Source organism: Zeugodacus cucurbitae, chromosome 3 (genome assembly GCF_028554725.1).
Source record: "Zeugodacus cucurbitae isolate PBARC_wt_2022May chromosome 3, idZeuCucr1.2, whole genome shotgun sequence".
In the NCBI taxonomy this organism is placed as follows: Eukaryota; Metazoa; Arthropoda; class Insecta; order Diptera; family Tephritidae; genus Zeugodacus; species Zeugodacus cucurbitae.
In genome coordinates this window covers 58,079,926-58,099,416 of record NC_071668.1, presented here as the reverse complement: position 1 = coordinate 58,099,416, position 19,491 = coordinate 58,079,926, and the positions used below count along the sequence as shown (strand labels likewise).

General features: G+C 34.9%; 1 protein-coding gene across 4 annotated transcripts in view; it reads right to left on the bottom strand.

Moving 5' to 3' along the window:
- The window catches only part of LOC105219268 (GTPase-activating protein CdGAPr), a 179,135-nt gene that overhangs the window by 75,164 nt on the left and 84,480 nt on the right, over positions 1-19,491 (bottom strand). The window contains exon 1 of one of the 4 annotated variants that reach the window (XM_011195279.3): positions 3,570-4,362. The exons of the other annotated variants lie outside the window; for them this stretch is intronic. The gene's annotated coding sequence lies outside the window, so the exon portion shown is untranslated. Of the gene's footprint in view, positions 1-3,569; positions 4,363-19,491 lie in introns of those variants that run through there. 4 annotated transcript variants of the gene reach the window in all.

The window sequence follows — 19,491 nt, the reverse complement described above, 5'->3', positions numbered from 1 at the left end:
ATTTGCATACAAACACACACACACACACGCATGGTGATATTTGTTGTATTTAAATATGCAATCTAATGTAAACACATATATACATATGTATATATCTAAATGTAAGTGTTAAAGTATTTGATTGAGTGAGCGGCGCAAAAGGTTATTTAACGAGCTCGCGCCACATAATTTGCACGCCACAGGTGAATGTATTCATAACTAGTGATGTACGAGTACATATGAATGTATTGCATGTAAATATGTATAGTTGTAGGCACATTATGGTAGTTCACTTTTTATGTTTCACAAATAAAATAAAATGTGAATTTTTTTATGAAAAACTATTTCAAAATACCATAAATATCGCCACCAATATTTGGCGAATCAAATACAGTTTAACCTCCATAACTCGAACTACTCTAACTCGAAGTTCTCCATAATTCGAACTATTGAAGTGGCAATAGCAGTCAAAATTCACACAAATTACATTCTGTAACTCGGAAGTCTCTCTAACTCGAAGTTTTTTTGTGGATTATGGTGATTCGAGTTAGAGAAGTTCCATTGTATATATTATGCAACAAATGCGAATAGTTCGATCATAATGGTAAATCCATCCAATCAATATTATTGAATAAAATATCTATCGAACTAAATAGAAATCATTTGAAATCCATACAACTCTTCTTCACTGAATATGTACCACCAAATCTCAAGGAAAGGTGATGGACTCAATTGTTTTTTAAACCAATTTTTCAAAAGCTCTTTAATCGTTGCATAGGCCCTGGGGTCTAGCTTAGTTCCCTAGGATCTAGCCATCTCTGTTCACGTCTTATTGTGATATAAATTATCTTAAGTGCTAAATGCTTCATCAACCAGATTTTTATGAAAAGCTTTGTCATCTAATAAATGAGCTTTAACAATTCGAGGTAGGTAGGTAGGTAAAGTGGATGTCGTACGACGCATTCAGATCTTTAGAAGGTCTACTATAACTCCACCGGGACTAGAATATCCTCACGCTACCATGTCCTCTCTGAAGGATCCTGAGGTCTTGATGAGGTTGATCAATTTATTTTATAAATGCAACTTCGGAGACAACGTCAAGAAACAGTGATGAGCGATCGTTGTTTTTCTTTTCTTTGCCTTGCATCCACATAGAAGATGTTCTATTGTCTCTTCATCTTCTGCCTTTGGCAGCTTCTGCAATAGTCATTGTTTGATATCCCCAGTCTACTAGTATGACTACTAATCAGACAGAGATCAGCCAATACTCCTACTAGAGTTCTTAAGTCGTTTCTTTTAAATTGCAGTAAATTTATGAGCGGCCCTTATTAAATTCAGATCACTTTTGTCAGCTTATTGAGCAAATCAGGGACTGTTTCCACCGAGTCTCGTCTATGTCTTTGATGTATGTATTTGTCGTTTAAATATCTACATCTATAACTATCCATCTATATTCCCTCTTTATCGGAATTTATTTGTAAGATGATACCTAGTCTGGCTAGTTCATCCGCTTCACAGTTTCGTGGAATATCCATTGCAGATTTAGTCAAAGAAGAGACTTTGTTCGGCTTTCGTCGAAGTAATCATGCACTAATTGTGGATACTTAGTCATAATCCAAACTGGCGGCATTTCAAGATCTCTTTGTTGAACTCTTGAAAGTGTGATATTTCAGCTAATTAAAAAAAAATCACAGAATTTACATGGAAAATTAATAAAATAAAGCGCGATATCAATTTGTGAGTGAGTTGATTGAGTTGGAGTGTGACTAATATAGGATCTCAAAATTGAGAGAATTATTCACGACGTACAACTTAAATTGAAAACTCCTACTAATATCATTTTTATTTATATTTATATTAAATGGCATCAGAAAACACGCTTAAAGAAGAGCTTTTTTTACAAAAAACTAATTTAGCATTGTCTTAAGTTCGTTGAAAGCAAAGGTCCAAAGGCCGCCTAATCGCATGAGATCACATTTATTCTAAAGCTTTATTTTCAAATAATTTAAAATTATTATAAGAATAGCACCCAGTCGAACAAATTATTAAAAAAACAACCATTATTCATTTACATTAAAAATTCTCGAGTAATTGTAAACAAGTGTTCCCGTAATGTTTGTATGATTACATTGAAAATGTCAAACTTTGACTGACAGCTGTCACATATGATTTGTTGCGCGTGTGCGATTATGTTTACATACAAAATATAGCGATTTATTTTTAGAAAACATGCAACTTGGACAACCCTAGTATGCTTTAAAAATATTATAAAGTGTTGTTGTTTTACAGTTGTTAACTTTGGAGACAACCCGCCAGACATAAATACATAATTATGAACGCTGACATTTTTGTTTTTGTAACGGGTGATTTTTTTGAGGTTAGGATTTTCATGCATTAGTATTTGACAGATCACGTGGGATTTCAGACATGGTGTCAAAGAGAAAGATGCTCAGTATGCTTTGACATTTCATCATGAATAGACTTACTAACGAGCAACGCTTGCAAATCATTGAATTTTATTACCAAAATCAGTGTTCGGTTCGAAATGTGTTTATCGACAAATTTTGTTCAGCGATGAGGCTCATTTCTGGTTGAATGGCTACGTAAATAAGCAAAATTGCCGCATTTGGGGTGAAGAGCAACCAGAAGCCGTTCAAGAACTGCCCATGCATCCCGAAAAATGCACTGTTTGGTGTGGTTTGTACGCTGGTGGAATCATTGGACCGTATTTTTTCAAAGATGCTGTTGGACGCAACGTTACGGTGAATGGCGATCGCTATCGTTCGATGCTAACAAACTTTTTGTTGCCAAAAATGGAAGAACTGAACTTGGTTGACATGTGGTTTCAACAAGATGGCGCTACATGCCACACAGCTCGCGATTCTATGGCCATTTTGAGGGAAAACTTCGGAGAACAATTCATCTCAAGAAATGGACCCGTAAGTTGGCCACCAAGATCATGCGATTTAACGCCTTTAGACTATTTTTTGTGGGGCTACGTCAAGTCTAAAGTCTACAGAAATAAGCCAGCAACTATTCCAGCTTTGGAAGACAACATTTCCGAAGAAATTCGGGCTATTCCGGCCGAAATGCTCGAAAAAGTTGCCCAAAATTGGACTTTCCGAATGGACCACGTAAGACGCAGCCGCGGTCAACATTTAAATGAAATTATCTTCAAAAAGTAAATGTCATGAACCAATCTAACGTTTCAAATAAAGAACCGATGAGATTTTGCAAATTTTATGCGTTTTTTTTTTAAAAAAGTTATCAAGCTCTTAAAAAATCACCCTTTACACAGCATGGAACTGTATTTAAATAACGGCACTATATTTGAAAATGCGCTTAATTACAATATTTTAATTGCGGCGGGGTTGAAAGAGAGCACGAGGTTATCACGGGTGATAGTGAAATAAAACAAAAAATATGCTTTTAAAAATAAATTATTGCTTGAATATTTGTGTAGATATGAATGAGGGGATTTTTGTAATTTTTTTATTACTGGAAAATTGTTTACTTTATTTATTACTATTTTTATATACTTTTTTTGTTTTATTTTTTAATGTTTTTTTTAAATAAACTTTGACACTGACCTCTTTCAATAATTCACTGCACATCAAATGTACTTGCTTATTTGGTGTATTGCAAAATGTGGCAAGCAATATTTATTGCTGAAAACAGATGGGCGTCTTTATTGGCAACAGACACAGCTGTTGGCTTTTAGCGACAATTTTTTTTATAATTCTAAAAGCTGCAAGCACTTCAAAAACTCGAAAACATTTTCAACATATGGCCGGCATATGTGGCGCACTTTTAAAATTATATTGCTTTACTTTTTTAATAAACAAATTTAGTTTGCTTTCATTTCGTTTTAATTCACTTTTTTATTTTTTTTCTTTCTATTTTTGTAACACACAAACACATGTTGCAGAACCTGTTTTGGGTGGGCTCAAACACTAAAACCAACTTGACGCCAAACGATTTAGTGAGCAAAAACCAAACTGCAGCTGTTATTGTGTTTCTACCGCACACTAAATGTGGGGCTTTTCACTTTTTGCTCGTAGAAATCGCTAAAAATTAATCGAATTAAATTTTTATACTTTCACAAGCACAACAACAACACGCCAGTAGATGTGGAAAAGCAACAAAAAATTGAAATGTAGCACTGCACACCGCAATATGGAAAAGCACTGCGCGTTTTAATAGGACCGTTTACTCGTGGCGTCTCAAACGTACGAGCGCCGTAATCGTATTGATGCGCGACCAACAAGCTGGAGCACCACAACGAAGCGAATTAAAAGCGCAACTAATGTATGCGACAGCAATGAACGCCCAACAAAGCCCCCCAAAGCACTGGCGCAAAGCAGCGAAAGAGCGCGATGAGCACGCAACTAATGAGAGAGTTTAGTAGACAGTTAATAAAAGTAGCAGAGCGCATGCTTTATTTTTGGCGCATTTAAGAGAGGTTTTTGAGAGAGTGTGTGGGGACACAAAGGCATAGAAATAAAGAAAATATTTTTTTTTTTTAAATATTTTAGTTAAAGTTACTATAATTTATTTATTTTTATGCAGTTAAATTTCAAACTAAAAATTAAAATAGATATGCACGAATTTAGTTAGATTACGGCCTTAAAATCATTAAAGTATCTTTAAGTCTCCTCGAAGACTGTAAATTAATACCTTGAGCTATTAATGAGACTATCTGACTATTTCACGATAAACCTGCAACGGGTTCCAGGACACAGTGACATTCCATGAAATTATGAAACGGATGATCTAGCCAGACTAGGTACCATTTTACAAACAAATTCCGATTAAGAGGGAATATATGTACATAGATGCCTCTGGTCACTTGGAGATATTTATTCGACAATTACGTTAGAGACATAGCCTAGTCTCGGTAAAAAAAATCCCTGACTTGCTTAACAAGCAGACAAACGTGACCTAAATGGAATAAGGGCCGCATATGCCGTTTTTTGAAATTCAAAAGCAATGACTTCAGAACTTTAGTGGAAGTGTTAACAGATCACTGTCTGATTGGTAGGTATGCTAGTAGACTGGGGATACCATACAATGACTATTGAAGAAGCTGTCAAGAAGCAAAATGGGAGCAGAGAGTAGGACATCTTCTATGTGTATGTAAGGCTCTGCACATGAAAAGGAAAACAACGATCGGTCAAGATTTTCTTGACCACAGTATGGTTCAGAATGTAAATGGTAATTTGAGGGTATTCTAATCCCGGTGGGGTCACAATACTGTATTTGAGCTGTGACATCACTTTTGGAAAAATCGTCGAGGTCGGACTATAACTTTTTAATGTCCCTGATATCGAACATGAAGAACTCAGTGTCTAAGTGTAATTTTACACCGAAAATATCGGTAATTCTCTCAGATATATTTATGTATGTAATTCAAAGATATTCTTTTTGTTCTCATAGTGCGTCTCAGTACCAAAAATGATTAAAACCGGGAAATAACTTACCCTAGCTCCCAAAGACCAAATTATAGGTTTTTCAAAAATAAGGTGTACTTTATTCCACTATTACATATTTATTTATATAAGAGATATCTAAGCAAATTTACTTGAGTGTATAGGCTTGTATATAGTGAACCTTGGTGGTGAAAATTAGTGAAATCGGTTTAGGAATTACTTCAGCCCTCATATAATATGATGATTTTCGTTATACTATTTGACTTTATGCCGAATATATGGGTAAAATTATGTTATCTTAATAAAATTACATCAAAAAAATGTTCGGTTGACTTGTTAAAAATATTAACTTCTCTCTTTTTATATTTAAATTTTTTCTAATATTACTTCAGCCAAACACATTTCGCATTTCAATAAATATTTATATCATTTCACATTTTCTCACATATTTTTGGCGTCGTCTCCACTAAGAAATGGTACAAAAACATTTTAATAGCGTTTACGTGTGGCGCAAATTTTACTAATAACAAGAATAAACACAACTATTTCTTGTGTTTTTTAGGATTTCACAGCGCGGCCCCGTCGCACAATAGTAGCCACCACATCGTCATCGCCATCAAGGCACATAAACATTATCGCCACTTTGCCGCCGCCACACGGCTCATATTCAGCTGATTTTTCTGCTACACTTATTACAAAAATAAATGTAAAAACAAAAAATAAAAGAAGCAAAAAATATAATTTCATTTGTGGAGCGCGTAATATTTACTGATTCACGCAATCGACGACCCGCAGTTTCGCGCACACGCTTTTCCGCTCTTCCTACAATACACTCCCACATTCTATGCTCGCGCTCTATATTCACCGATTAAGAGTAAACAAATTGACAAAAGAGAAAATCGCTTGCCGTCAACACATCACAATTTATCACAACACAACATCCCTGTACTAGTCCGCCCATCGCCGATGACGACAGCGACGACAAATTGTTATTGTTATTGTTGCGTTTTGTTTCAGTAAAATATTTATTATTACTTGCAGTTTCTACTGTTTGTTTTTCTTCGTCTCGTTCACGTTCGCATTGGTGTTCGTGCTGTGGTAACTGTTAAAGTTGTTGATTGCTCCGATAATGTTGCATCGCTGAGTTCGCTTTTGCGTTTACAGCGATTGATATATGCACTACAGATGTTTGAAGATACTAGATAGGTGAATGAATATTAGTCATCTCGGTGAATTCTCTTATTTTCGAAGCATGAGTGTTTGCAAGAATATTGTATTGTATGATCTGGGAATCCCGCAAAGCAGTCGGGTAATTTTGTGTACAAATGACAATTTTGATTACGGATTTTTATATTTAAGTGAAATTGAATACAGGTTTGGAGACCTTTGGATTTTCACATTTTTTTTAAACTACTTTGCTTCAGACCCACTTTGCACAGAAGTTTCGCATACCCATAAAAATACGTGCTACAATGTCTACATCCACTCAAACAATTGCTTTTATACCTTTAGAGAGTATGCTATCTCCGAAAAATCAGACGAGTTGAGAAAAGCAGAAGCTTCTCTAAATGAATAAAAGAAGAAGCTAATACCATGCCCATTTGGAGCTGCTCAAAACAGATTGAAAACCAAATGTAAAATAACAAAGCAGTCTGAGTATGATAGGATAAGAACTAAGGACTTATCAAATAGATCCAGGAAATGTGTATACAGACTTACAACCAACATAACTGGGCATTGGCCATTTGGAGAATATGCGTTGAAAATGGGTCGACCCTATAACCATGTTTCCTTCCTGCAAACTAGACGAATACAAGGAAATGATCTTTCACTTTCTTTGTGAAGCCATATTACAAACCAGACATAAAAAACTTGGAAATCATCACGTACCAAACCCTGAATGGCTGTCCATAAAAAGTAAAAGGGAATTAAGTAGTTTCATTATGTTAAAGGTTATGTTGAAAAGTACTAAAAATACTTTAATTCAGTAATAGAAAACACTAGAAACCTTAAATTTTATTATAAAGAAGGTACAGCAGGGCTGCACTCAATTTGGTATACAAAATTTTAAATGGGTGTGGCTTCGCCCACTTAGGGGTCAAAAACTATATCTCCGAAACTGCACGACCAATTTCAATGAAATTCGGTTTATAAAATTTTCCTGGTATTCCAATGATATGTTGTGAAAATTGGCCAAATCGATTCACAACCACACCTACTTCCTATATACCAGAACATTGAAGTCGATCTGAATTGTGTACTTTACAATGTATAGAGTTAGTACTAGTGATTATATCGGAACAAAACTTTTCAAAAATACTGTATTTAAAGAGTGGCATCGCCCTTCTAAAAATCGTCGAAATCGGTCCATAAATTTTCAAGGCCCTATATATCGAATATGAGGACCTCGGTGCTTCTAACAAATTTTTTACAGTAAATATAGAGATCTGAGGACTCTCTCAGATATTTAAAAGAAATTCAGAGGGAATATGTTTCTTCTAATAATATGTCTCCGTGCCAACAATGAGTCATGAGTCGGGTCATAACTTCATCTATCTCCCATATATTTAATATTAGGGTTTTCAAGCTTTCAATAGACTTTTATATAAGCCGAATATGTGGGTCAAATTGTGTTTTATATTAATAAATTTAAATTAATAAATTGCGAGAGTATAAAATGTTCGGTGACACCCGAACTTAGCCTCTCCTTACTTCCTGCTTTTTCTCATTGTGTGAACTATGGGTTTTCTTATAACACTTCAATGTCACGATCTGATGATCCAATTGTTGGACTGGAAGGGACTTTGGAATAAAGAGAACTTATGAATTTCTTTCTAGTGACATTATTTCATAGAAACGAGGCATCCTATCTGAGATTTTAGTTTAGAATTGTGTGCCAACTACCTAGGAAGGTGTCCCTGGAAGGATTCCAGTTAATGTCAGTTGTTCTTGTAACATTGACTTGATTGAATTTTACTAGACGGCAGACTAAGAGATCTACTTCGCTTTGGGGGGTTTTATAAGATTAAACAAGTTGCGGCAATTGTTTTTTCGAAGAAGTACATATACAAATTTATTGTTTTTTCGTGAAAATTATGAAAATAAAAAAAAGCAAATACCGAGCAGTTGGAGATATCAAAAACTTTCTGCAGCTGCAGCAGACAAAATGAAAAGTGAATCACGTGCGTCACACAGACATACACTCTCACTCGGATATATTCATAATGTGTAGCAGTTATGAAAAGAAAGCCTATTTTGGCGGATTAAGACCATTAAAAATAAATCAACGGCATAACGCCACGCACTTACAACAATATTTGTAGGTGTAAGTGTGAGTGTATAGGGAGGTACAAGAGTAACGAAATCATGTTTCTTTATTTTCTTTTTAATTTTCATGTATAAACACTACAACAGAACCGCTATAAAAATCTGAAAGGTAGATAGACAATAACAACAACAACAGCACAATAAAATATTAGTAGCAAATAAAAAAACAACAACGTATGCAAAGCGAGCAGCGAAGCAAAGCAGAAAATGACAGTTAAATCATAAAAAACGTAAAAAATAACAATAATATCAGACAAAAAAATCAAAATTTGGTAGCTAAAATACAAAAGTGGGTCAATGAAGAGCGAAAGTTTGACTTGCCGGTTAGGTACAACCAAATATAAAAGAAACATACATAATATATGTATATTTGTATGTCTATACTTACATATATTTTGTAATATAATAAAAAAATAAAAGTGAAAAATTAATAACAACAACAAGAAAGAAACTCAAAAAACCAAACATTAAACTAATAATAAAATCTCTTTAACCAAAAATGTAGTCGAAAACAACAACAAGCAGTAAATAACTGGAAATTTGTTGATACGACAGACAAGCGGTACACAAAATTGGCCAAGCAAATCGTCGGTAGACAAAATTATCGCCAGCCACATTAAATGAGCTGTAAAAGCGAAATGACAACACACACAAAATGCTTTTTTTGTCTGATTTGTAAATGTGCGTTTATGTTGGAATTTATACTCGTAATGTGGGCTCTCAGTCAATGCGAATATTTTCTATAACTGCATACACGCATACTGCATAAATATACAAAAATGTGTAGAAGAAATATTAGCAGTTTCGAAAATAAAATCTGTTGTTGAGCAATATATGCCGAAAACACAACAACAATGATATAAAACCACAAAAACAATTTCCATTTAACGGTACGGATATTGATAAAATAAGATCTGGATAACCTGAATAAAATAAGGATGTGTGTATGTAATTGGCTTGAACCGTTTAGCCAGTTATAGCCGATTCGATGAGAACGCGCCACTCCTTTCTTTCCATCGCAGTTCGGCGCCAGTTGGAGATCCCAGGTGTAACCAGGTCGCTCTCCACCTTCCCCTTCCTCGGCTTCCTACGGCGGGTACTGCATCGAACACTTTCAGAGCTGGAGTGTTTTCGTCCATTCGGACAACAGGACCTAGCCAGCGTAGCCGCTGTCTATTTATTCGCTGAACTATGTCAATGTCGTCGAATAACACATACAGCTCATCGTTCCATCGTCTGCGGTATTCGCCGTTGCCAATGTTCTGAGGACCATAAATTTTACGCAAAATTTTCCTCTCGAAAACTCCTAGTGTCGTCTCATCTGATGTTGACATCGTCCAAGCTTCTGCACCATAAAGCAGGACGGGTATGATAAGCGGCTTGTAGAGTTTGATTTTGGTTCGCCGAGAGAGGACTTTACTTTTCAATTGCCTACTCAGTCCAAAGTAGCACCTGTTGGCAAAAGTGATTCTGCGCTGGATTTCGAGGCTGACATTGGTGGAGGTGTTGATACTGGTTCCAAGGTATACGAAATTATCCACGACTTCGAAGTTATGACTGTCAACAGTGACGTGGAAGCCATGACGCGAATGCGCCGACTGTTTGCTATAGTTGAACAGAAAAACTCCCACTAATTCTCATACCGTTAAAAATAAGGTTACAAATTTCTTCGGATCATACACTAGATCTGATAGAAATCGACTACTTTTTAATTAGATACGAGGGAACTATTAATGAATCCTTAATGAAACCTTGACTGATTGTTTATGTATAAATTTCCAATATTTTTAGGTCTACGAACCTTCCTGGTCACTAGGTATAATCGATGACAATTTTTATCCCCAAGAATATTTACCTATTTCAATCTGACTTTCAAACGAAAGTTACTTAATGGTGTGATTTAAATAAATTACATGAAAACAATTGTAATGCCTTGCTGAACATGACAATTGACAAGTGAGAGCCCAATTTAGTGCAGTAATGATTTCGATATGTTGTTGTAACATGAATTCCTATGACATATACATATAACTTTCAGCAAATCCGCGCACCCTCAAACCGAAATAAATGACTGTGCAAAACTCAAACTGCTTTCTTAACCGATTAAGCTATATACTTTCCATACATTATACATTTATTTTATTTTTCTAATTTGGGTAATCATTACAATTGGTGGTAGTAAAGTAATAAGACTGTAATTGAGTATAATTTTCAAGATAATCATCAACTTATTTTCTACAAATTTGGGTAATCAAACGAAAGTGAAATGGTAACAGGAAAAGGGTTTGAGAGAAGATAGTAAAGAAATGTATTATACTTTTTGTCTTTAGTATAAAATTGTGAAAGATGTTTACGATTATAACCATATAATGTTCCATTATAAACTATAGAAATTTGGCCAGATAAACTCTATGAAAATTAAGGCTGGCAACGGAATTTGGCAATACTTCAGATTCTGAACGTCTACTGAGTTCTCTCTGACTTTCAGAAATTTTGCTCATGTTATTTATTTGGATCATAATCTATAATTTCCACTCTGGTACTACGCTTGTACGAATTACGCTTTTACAATAGATGTCTCTAGAGTCAAGCACTGGTCGATTAAATCGATTAAATCTTTTTATATCGATCTTGGACATTTGTGCCAACATTAACCCAACAAAATATTTGTAGAGATCTGTTTGCATCCCAAACTTATTCTCAACTGAAAAAATGTCACTGATTTTTTTATGAATTAGTACTGTTATTGATATGTTAACTGGTCTTGTAAGGGTAGAATAATATTTTTAGGTATTTACTTTAGTAACAATTTGAGACCCTATAATTTATCTTGTTTTCTACCCTTAACTTGAACTGACCTTTTCCCAGATAATGCGAATATATGGGAAATGTTTTGATTTATTTTCGGAAATCTAAGAAATGTTGAACGATTTTTAGTGGAAGTAGTATTGTATTAAAAATATCGTGCAACAAGAATCAATAACAAAAAATAAAATCGTCTACTGATGCTTGCTAAATAAATAAATTTTTAAATTTTCACCTCATGAAAGCCAATTTGCAATTGAAAATTTCTCAACAAATTTGTTTATAAACAAACTAAAAAGGCATAAAACGCCGTGTACCGAGACTAAAAGATCATTTAATATATAAATATCGAAGTTTAATGTACATACATATCTAGATATATGTATGTATGAATGTATATATGTTTCGAAATGGAAAATTTATATTTGGGTGAAGGTAAGCAGAGAAATTATTAAATTTAGGTTAAGGTAAAAAATCTTTTGAACACAACAGATGAACGCTGGTTGATTTGATATTTGAAGTGTTGAATAGGTGGGAGAAGCAATTTTTAATAAATGTAATATATATTTTACAAAGTAATGTAATATAAATTTTTATTAAAAAATATTTATAAAGAATAAAAAAAACTAAATTTAAAAAATTTAAAAAATTAATTTAAAAAAAATTAAAAAAAACATATAAAAATACTAAAAATAAATAAAAAATTGCTACAAACTAATAAATATTTATAAAAACAAAAAATACTAATTTTTTGCTTTATATTTTTATTATATAACAAAAATTTAATTTATTTGTATGATAAAACAAAAAAAAATTTGATTACTTTAATTAAAAAATAGTTAAAAATTAATATAAAAATTTTAAAAAATATTTTGATATAAAAAAATTTCAGATTATTTGTATTTATAAAATATATAATACTAAATTTATTTAAAATTACTTACAACACAAAAAAAAACTATGTCATGAAATTTTCACATAATAAATCAAAACGAAATTGCATATCAAGAAGTGTCAGTTGCGAAACACCCACTGCAACTTCTTAAATCACATAAATATTTTTGCAATTATAAAAGATGGACGCCTTCGCAGAAATCCCACATATTGACCTAGTTCTGCAAATACACAAGCAATTTATATGCATGTATACAAATGCACTGGCAAAATATTTGCACAACTTCATAAAGGAGAGAAATAATAACAACAATACGCAACAAATGCAGCAGCCAAGTAGTGCAACAATAAAAAGTACGTAATAATAACAAAAGAAAATTAAATTTTTATTAGCTAAAATTCTTATTATTCTTTCTATATGTATTTCACTCACACACACACACTATTGCAAACTGAACAAAATTTCACTCACAACAACAAACAGTTTTTTTTTTTTTTTTGAACGCATTGTCTTGAAATTTGTATGCAAAAATGCGTAAAACAAAAACAACACAAATAAAAGCAGCTAGCGAAATATGAAAATACGTGCGGCATAAGGCCAGAAATATTTTGTAAATATTTGGCAGTCAGCCAAAACACTCGAGGCTAAATGCGCGACTAACCAACAGCCGGGCTAGTCTGTCAACATTCCGTTTAAGCGAAGTCAAGTCATAGCATCATTATGAAAATTTGACGAAAATGTGTAGCGTACAGTGGGTGTTTTTGATATAATTGGAAACAAAAATTGATCTTGCTTTTCGGGATTGGCAATTGGAGATTACGGGATCCCGATAATTTTTCGGGACTAACAGTAATTATTTTGATGAAACACAATTATAAATAATATAAATATTAATTAGATACAAATTTCATTATCCCATAATAAAAGGGGTCCCCATGACTCCGAACATTGTGGTATCATCGAACTCATTATAAATGCTCTAGGAATTCATTGAACCTTCTAACAAATCAGAGGATTTGATTCAAAGCACGAGGTCTCATATAAAAAATGATCTTCAATCGAACAGTTCTCTAATCTATAATATATAAAAAACAAGCTTGACATAAATCAGTGCTTTATTAAACCCCTGATGAATGAGCACTTCCTGGTGTCGAAAACACGTAATAGAAAGAGAGTGATAAAAGTTAATGAGCTACTATTATTGATTTATTTTTATTTTAATGAAACTATTCTCTCTTAAAATAATGGAGTTCTGTTCTCGTTTAGGTAACGATTGAATGAAACCCCTTATTAAGCCAGAAGTAATAGGTGAATGGGAGGAGGTTGGCTCATTTGTAGAAGTTCACGCAAGTGAGGAAAGTTTGTGATTGCCATCTACTGAGAGGAGCCAAAAACTATTCTTCTCTATATTGTTCAAACTATTGCTCTATATTGTTCCGGTTCTAAACCAAGTATCCTCCAACAGCCAACAAACAGCAGTTTGGAGGCGAGCTAAAATGAGAAGGCGAAGCCCGCTTCTGCGGTTGTGCGTAAGGTTTGGACTCATCACATAAAAACGACTAAAGCCTCGGATGAAAAACCCCGATTTGGTACTTGACCACAGCAAACGTTTCAAAGATCATGATTTGAGGGCATGCACCCTTAATTGGGAAGGTGCCTCTGCCCACCTGGTTGATGTGTTCATACGACTGAAGGCTGACATTACCGCTACACAAGAAGTACTACTGTTCATATAAAGGAGGCCAAATTTGGTGTTGGGTTTGTGGTGGCCGAGTCCTGGTACTCACCCCGGTGGATGAACGTCTAGCCACAATCCGCATCAAAACGTGGTCTTCAACATATCGCTGATTTGCGCCCACGACCCAACGATTGAGAAGGACGATGTGACCAAAGATACTTCCTATGAACGCCTAGAACTCAGCCATGACCGCTGCCCAGCCACGATGTCAAAATCATGCTTGGCCATTTGAACGCTAGGGTGGGTAAAGAAGGTGTCTTTAGCACAAAAGTCGCAAAATTCAGCCTCCATGACGAAACATCGACAAACGTCCTGAGACTGATCGACTTCGCTGAAGCCCAAAATACGGTTTTATATAGTACCAGATTCCGGCACAAGAAAATTCACCAAGCTAAATGGCTATCTCCCGATCGAAACACGCGTAATAATGTTGTGATAGACGGAAGACGAGTCTCCAGTGTTTTAGACGTGCATACGCGCCTAGGACCAAAAACAGACTCGGAACAGTGTAAAAAATATTAAAATTAGGAAGTAAACTGCCAGAGATATGGATAGTAATGAACTCTAGGAAGGTGGGTGAATCGAACAGACCATTTATTGTTTTATAAACAAACGTAAACACGAGATCGGTTCTTATATTTAGAAGAGATTTGAGACGAGCTTAGAGTTATGAAATTCGATGTAAGGTCTATACACAAACAAGCCTAATCCAGCCATGGAGCATACGATTATTGCTTTCAACAACTCAAGCTTTAAAACCCGCACGCTTAATTCTAATGTGTAATAAAATTTACATATGCAAACTACTCGAAGTCATTAATTTAAATTATCTCAAACCAAATGACAGACAACACATTGAGAGCAAGTTCGACTGCAACGAGCTACCGAGTACATAGAATATACAACATTCCAACATTTTGTAAGCTAATATTTTTTAGCAAATTGCTACTACAAATAATTAAGTATGTTAATAGACAACAATAATATACATAAGTGGTTTAACAAATAAATTGAAAAATGAGTGAGTAAAGCTGGAAAAATTTTAGTTGAAGGTGCAATCAATTAAGAGTATAAAACCGCAACAGAAACTCAGAGAGGAAATGACTTGGCTTTGGGTAATGACTTTGGTATGAGTCTAAACGACTGATGTAAGAATGCTGTTTGGGAAATTTGATATTTTCATTAAATATTTATGACCCTTATGACAATTAGAAAAAAATCGGAATATCATTTGTTGATTACTTTGCATTGAGACATGCAATTGATGAGTCAATAAATACAAAGTTGTGAATCACTTAATTCATCAGCTGTAGTGTATATGATGGATTAGTTGATTACAACTCATAATATTAGTTTGGGAAATTTTTACAAATTATGTGAAATAATTGCTGCAAAAACCCTTATAGAACTAAAAACTACATTACCACGACAAGAACTCTTACAATAACAAACAATTAAGCTATAAAAAGTGTAAATAAAGCTATGAGAAACGAAAAATTATGAAGATCATAGAACCACGGAAGAATACAGTGCTGCTGTTGACCTAGAAAAGATAATGAAAATATAAACAGACATTTAGAATGAATGGCATGGGAATGATAAAGAGTTGTAAGAACGCGTGAACTAAAAGTTATAAAAGAATAAACAAAGCGCTTGTAATCTTGCGAGAATTGTGAGAATTAGTGAAAGAAATATATACAAAGTTGTGAAGAACTTACAAATAATAGTTGTACATTAATTTCTAAAAACAAAGAAGTAATGATAGTAGTAAACTAGCAATAGATATAATGGCAAAATGTAAAAAAAAAAATTTTAAATGTTAGTCATCTCGGGGGTCACGTTATAAAATATAAACTTCTAATGAGAAAAGTTGTAACACAGATACTGCAGAGTCCATTCAAGACTCGGATTAATGCCACAAACGCCTGATAATCTGTTTTAAAATCGACAAAGCCTAAGCTATCGTGGGTCCGAATTGTTGAATTTGGATTCATGATTACTAAGAATACATCGATGTAGTTCGATAGAACCTGAGATTCTATTATCTTCGGCCTGGGGTGATAAAGTTATATCCGCCTAAAATTAAGAATTTGAGAACAGATGTCAACAATGCGGATATGCAAATCTTCTATGAGAAGACATAATAAACAAAGATAATATCGACCGATCGCTGATTTAACTTAGAGCTTCAGTTGGGTCGCAACCGCGGGGTGCATCCTGTGTAACACTAAGTGTTCTGCGGCCTTCACGGCATTAACATTTCTTACGGACGCCTGGTATGACACGGACAAAGATCTAGTCTTACAGTTGTTTAGAATTGGTTGCAACCTGGGCTGGTGGTCTAGGTATTCCGCCTCCTAAGTATGTTCGGGTGAAACCCTTCAGAAATGGCTGGCGGGGTAATGCCAAGACTGTATCCGTCCCGTTAAAACCCTGGCAGGCATCAGAGTACGTTTCCATCCCATCATCATTATGTTGATGTGGTAGGTTTAGGTTGAGAGGACTCTCTCTTTACGCTGTTTGGCCCTGAATGCCTCTCAACAAAAATAACCTTGGGACTAATAAAGGCGACTATCTTCCGGAAGGTGGATAGCGGCTCTGAGTGGGGACCCACAAAAATGAAGAACCATAACATTACTGATAATTGTACAATAGGCACACATGCGGTCAGGTTAGAGATCAATCCAGACGCTAGTTGCTAAAGCTGTTTGGATGATGGCGAAGAGGAATCATCCAAGTACTTCCTCCTTCAATGTCCAATATTCGCCAGACTTAGGAAGTGACTAGGATCGACTTTAGCCGACTTAAGAACTATATATTAGAGTTCAAGCGCTTTGTTGAATCATAATAGTAAATATTAGTGATTCATCAGGAGTATCCGGTGTCACAAAGGACAGTCGAATCTATCTAAGTGAGACTCTCTGCAGTTGCGGAGATCAACCCTTTGACCTAACTTAACCTAGATGGCTTAGCTTTTTTACTATACTATACATCTATTTTTGCTTGCATATCTACCTACATATTCAAAACCTCAAATGAGTATATCTATAATAATAAATATATTAATCTTAATTAAGAGCCTCTAAAAATGGAGTATATTTCTTCTAAAATATCCAATCTTGAAGGAATTATTTAATCTCGAAAGATTGTATCACACCTTACATATTTCTCCATCTACTCTGATAATAGAACTGTCTATAAATAAATCTTCCTGAAGAATCCCCAAAACTTGCGAACTTAGTCGTTGCAACCTTCAGCAGTATTTCATAAATGTTCCATAAGTTCATATTAAAAATTTATGCGTGTTTTGGTGGAGGTCAAGCTAAAGGTTTTTTCGAAATCGGTAAAGATTCTTATGTATGAAAAACACAGAGTAAATGCTATAAAGCAACATATGGAATTTTTTTCATACCAAACACATTTGTGCAGAGCCAAAAGCGCTTTCAAACACATAGAGCCAGCGGTGAAGAAGATCAGCTGTGTATTGTTGAAGAGCTGAAAAGCTGAAGAGACTACTATGATAGCAATAATTTATGCTCCGCATACTACGGCATCAAGTGGTTACTAAATTAATTGAAGATAAATGCTTTCAATATATTGGAGTTGATTTTTTTTTGGTTTCTTTGAAGAAGACTCGATAGTCTTATAAGAATATGTGTAACTATGTAACATATATGTAGTTTTAAGAGTGTCTTTTCAACGCCAAAACACGTGATTTGCCTGCGCCATAAATGGGGGGAGAACACACCAAATATGACAGTATAGAATTGAAAATGAAAAGAATCGGAGAAAAAGACGCATAAAAATGGAAAATGAAATTAAATGTGCTATACAGCACAATGTAAGCGCGAAGGGAGGCACAACCGCAGTGAAGGGGCATGGTGGCACACACTCACATCATTCATTCGTAATTAAAGTGCCAAATTTAGAAAAACTTAACAAGCGCTAAAATGTGTATTTTTGAAACGTGCAGCAGCGCGACGCGAGCGGAAGTATATTTGTATGTATGTACATATTTGTAGAATATTATACAAGTACAAGTAGTATTTGAGAAAACATATGTATGTCTATATATACTCCTATATGTTTGTACATAATTATCACTTAAGCATTAAAAAATCTATAGTTATATGGTAGCAGACTTACACAGATATCTACATATAAGAAACTAGACTCTGGACCGCTCGCTGCGCCAATGGCCAATTAACACAAAATTTCTGCCACACAATGAGCTCAATATACAAATTGGTTAAATATAAATTCGTAAATAAGTAGCAAATACTTAGTTTTGCGCATAAGAAACTAGGTACGGTTATGGACCACATAATAGTGCCACTTTATAATTTGGATATAAAATATTAACTTGGCATCCCAATGACAACGATTACTATACTTTTTATCGTATATGTAGTCGGTAAGACCTATGAATAACGGTACATATTCATTTTTTTACAAAAGTTCTCCTTCAACATTGGTCGCCTTACCGTGGCGAAAGGGCTTAAGTAATAGTAATGGACGCATGCCAAATGTGAACGCACACTACTCTACTACTCATGAGGGACACCTCATAATTCCCCAAAATGGTGATGTGAATGAATCGGTTTATGCCCATTTCCTGGCGTGGAAGTGTGAGGACACCCACACCAACACCACTCCAAGCCGAGGTGTTGAGATACCTGTACTGATGGCTGAATGTTCAGCGAGCGGTAACGAATAGCTGATAGCGAACAGTCCTCTCCAATGCCCGAGCGAGGTCGTAGATATTAAAATGCATACTCTACACATACCGGCTGTGCGGACGAGTAGCCAAACCCTTCTGGCATACCAAAAATTTAATGAACCAGAAACAACACAGCACAATTTGACGCCTAACGCTAAGATTACAGGAACAAATATGATATTGGAATCTAATAACGTTATCCAATGATGACAAACTACTCGCCTCCAGCCAGGAGACGATTAAGAGTACTACCAGATGTAGCAGCCGTACACCAGTAGTGCCAGCAGCGGGAACCAACCACTGACAACCCAACGTGGAAGCATCCACCTCCAATAGTGCCAAGAGCATGAACCAAAGTACAATGGTAGCTACAGGAGACAACCACCAAAACCAAAAAAGGAAGATATCCCAAAATCAATTGAGGAAAAACTGATACCAGTAGGCAGTCTTTGTACTGGAAAAGATAGGCAAAGATCAGGCAGCTGACGTTGGAAGAAGAAAAAAAGCGCCTAAAACTTACAGTTAAGGATAACGAAAGATTCCTCAAATGGAAGCGCTCCGAAGTTTAAGTAGAGATATCTCGAGCCGAGTAGTTCTC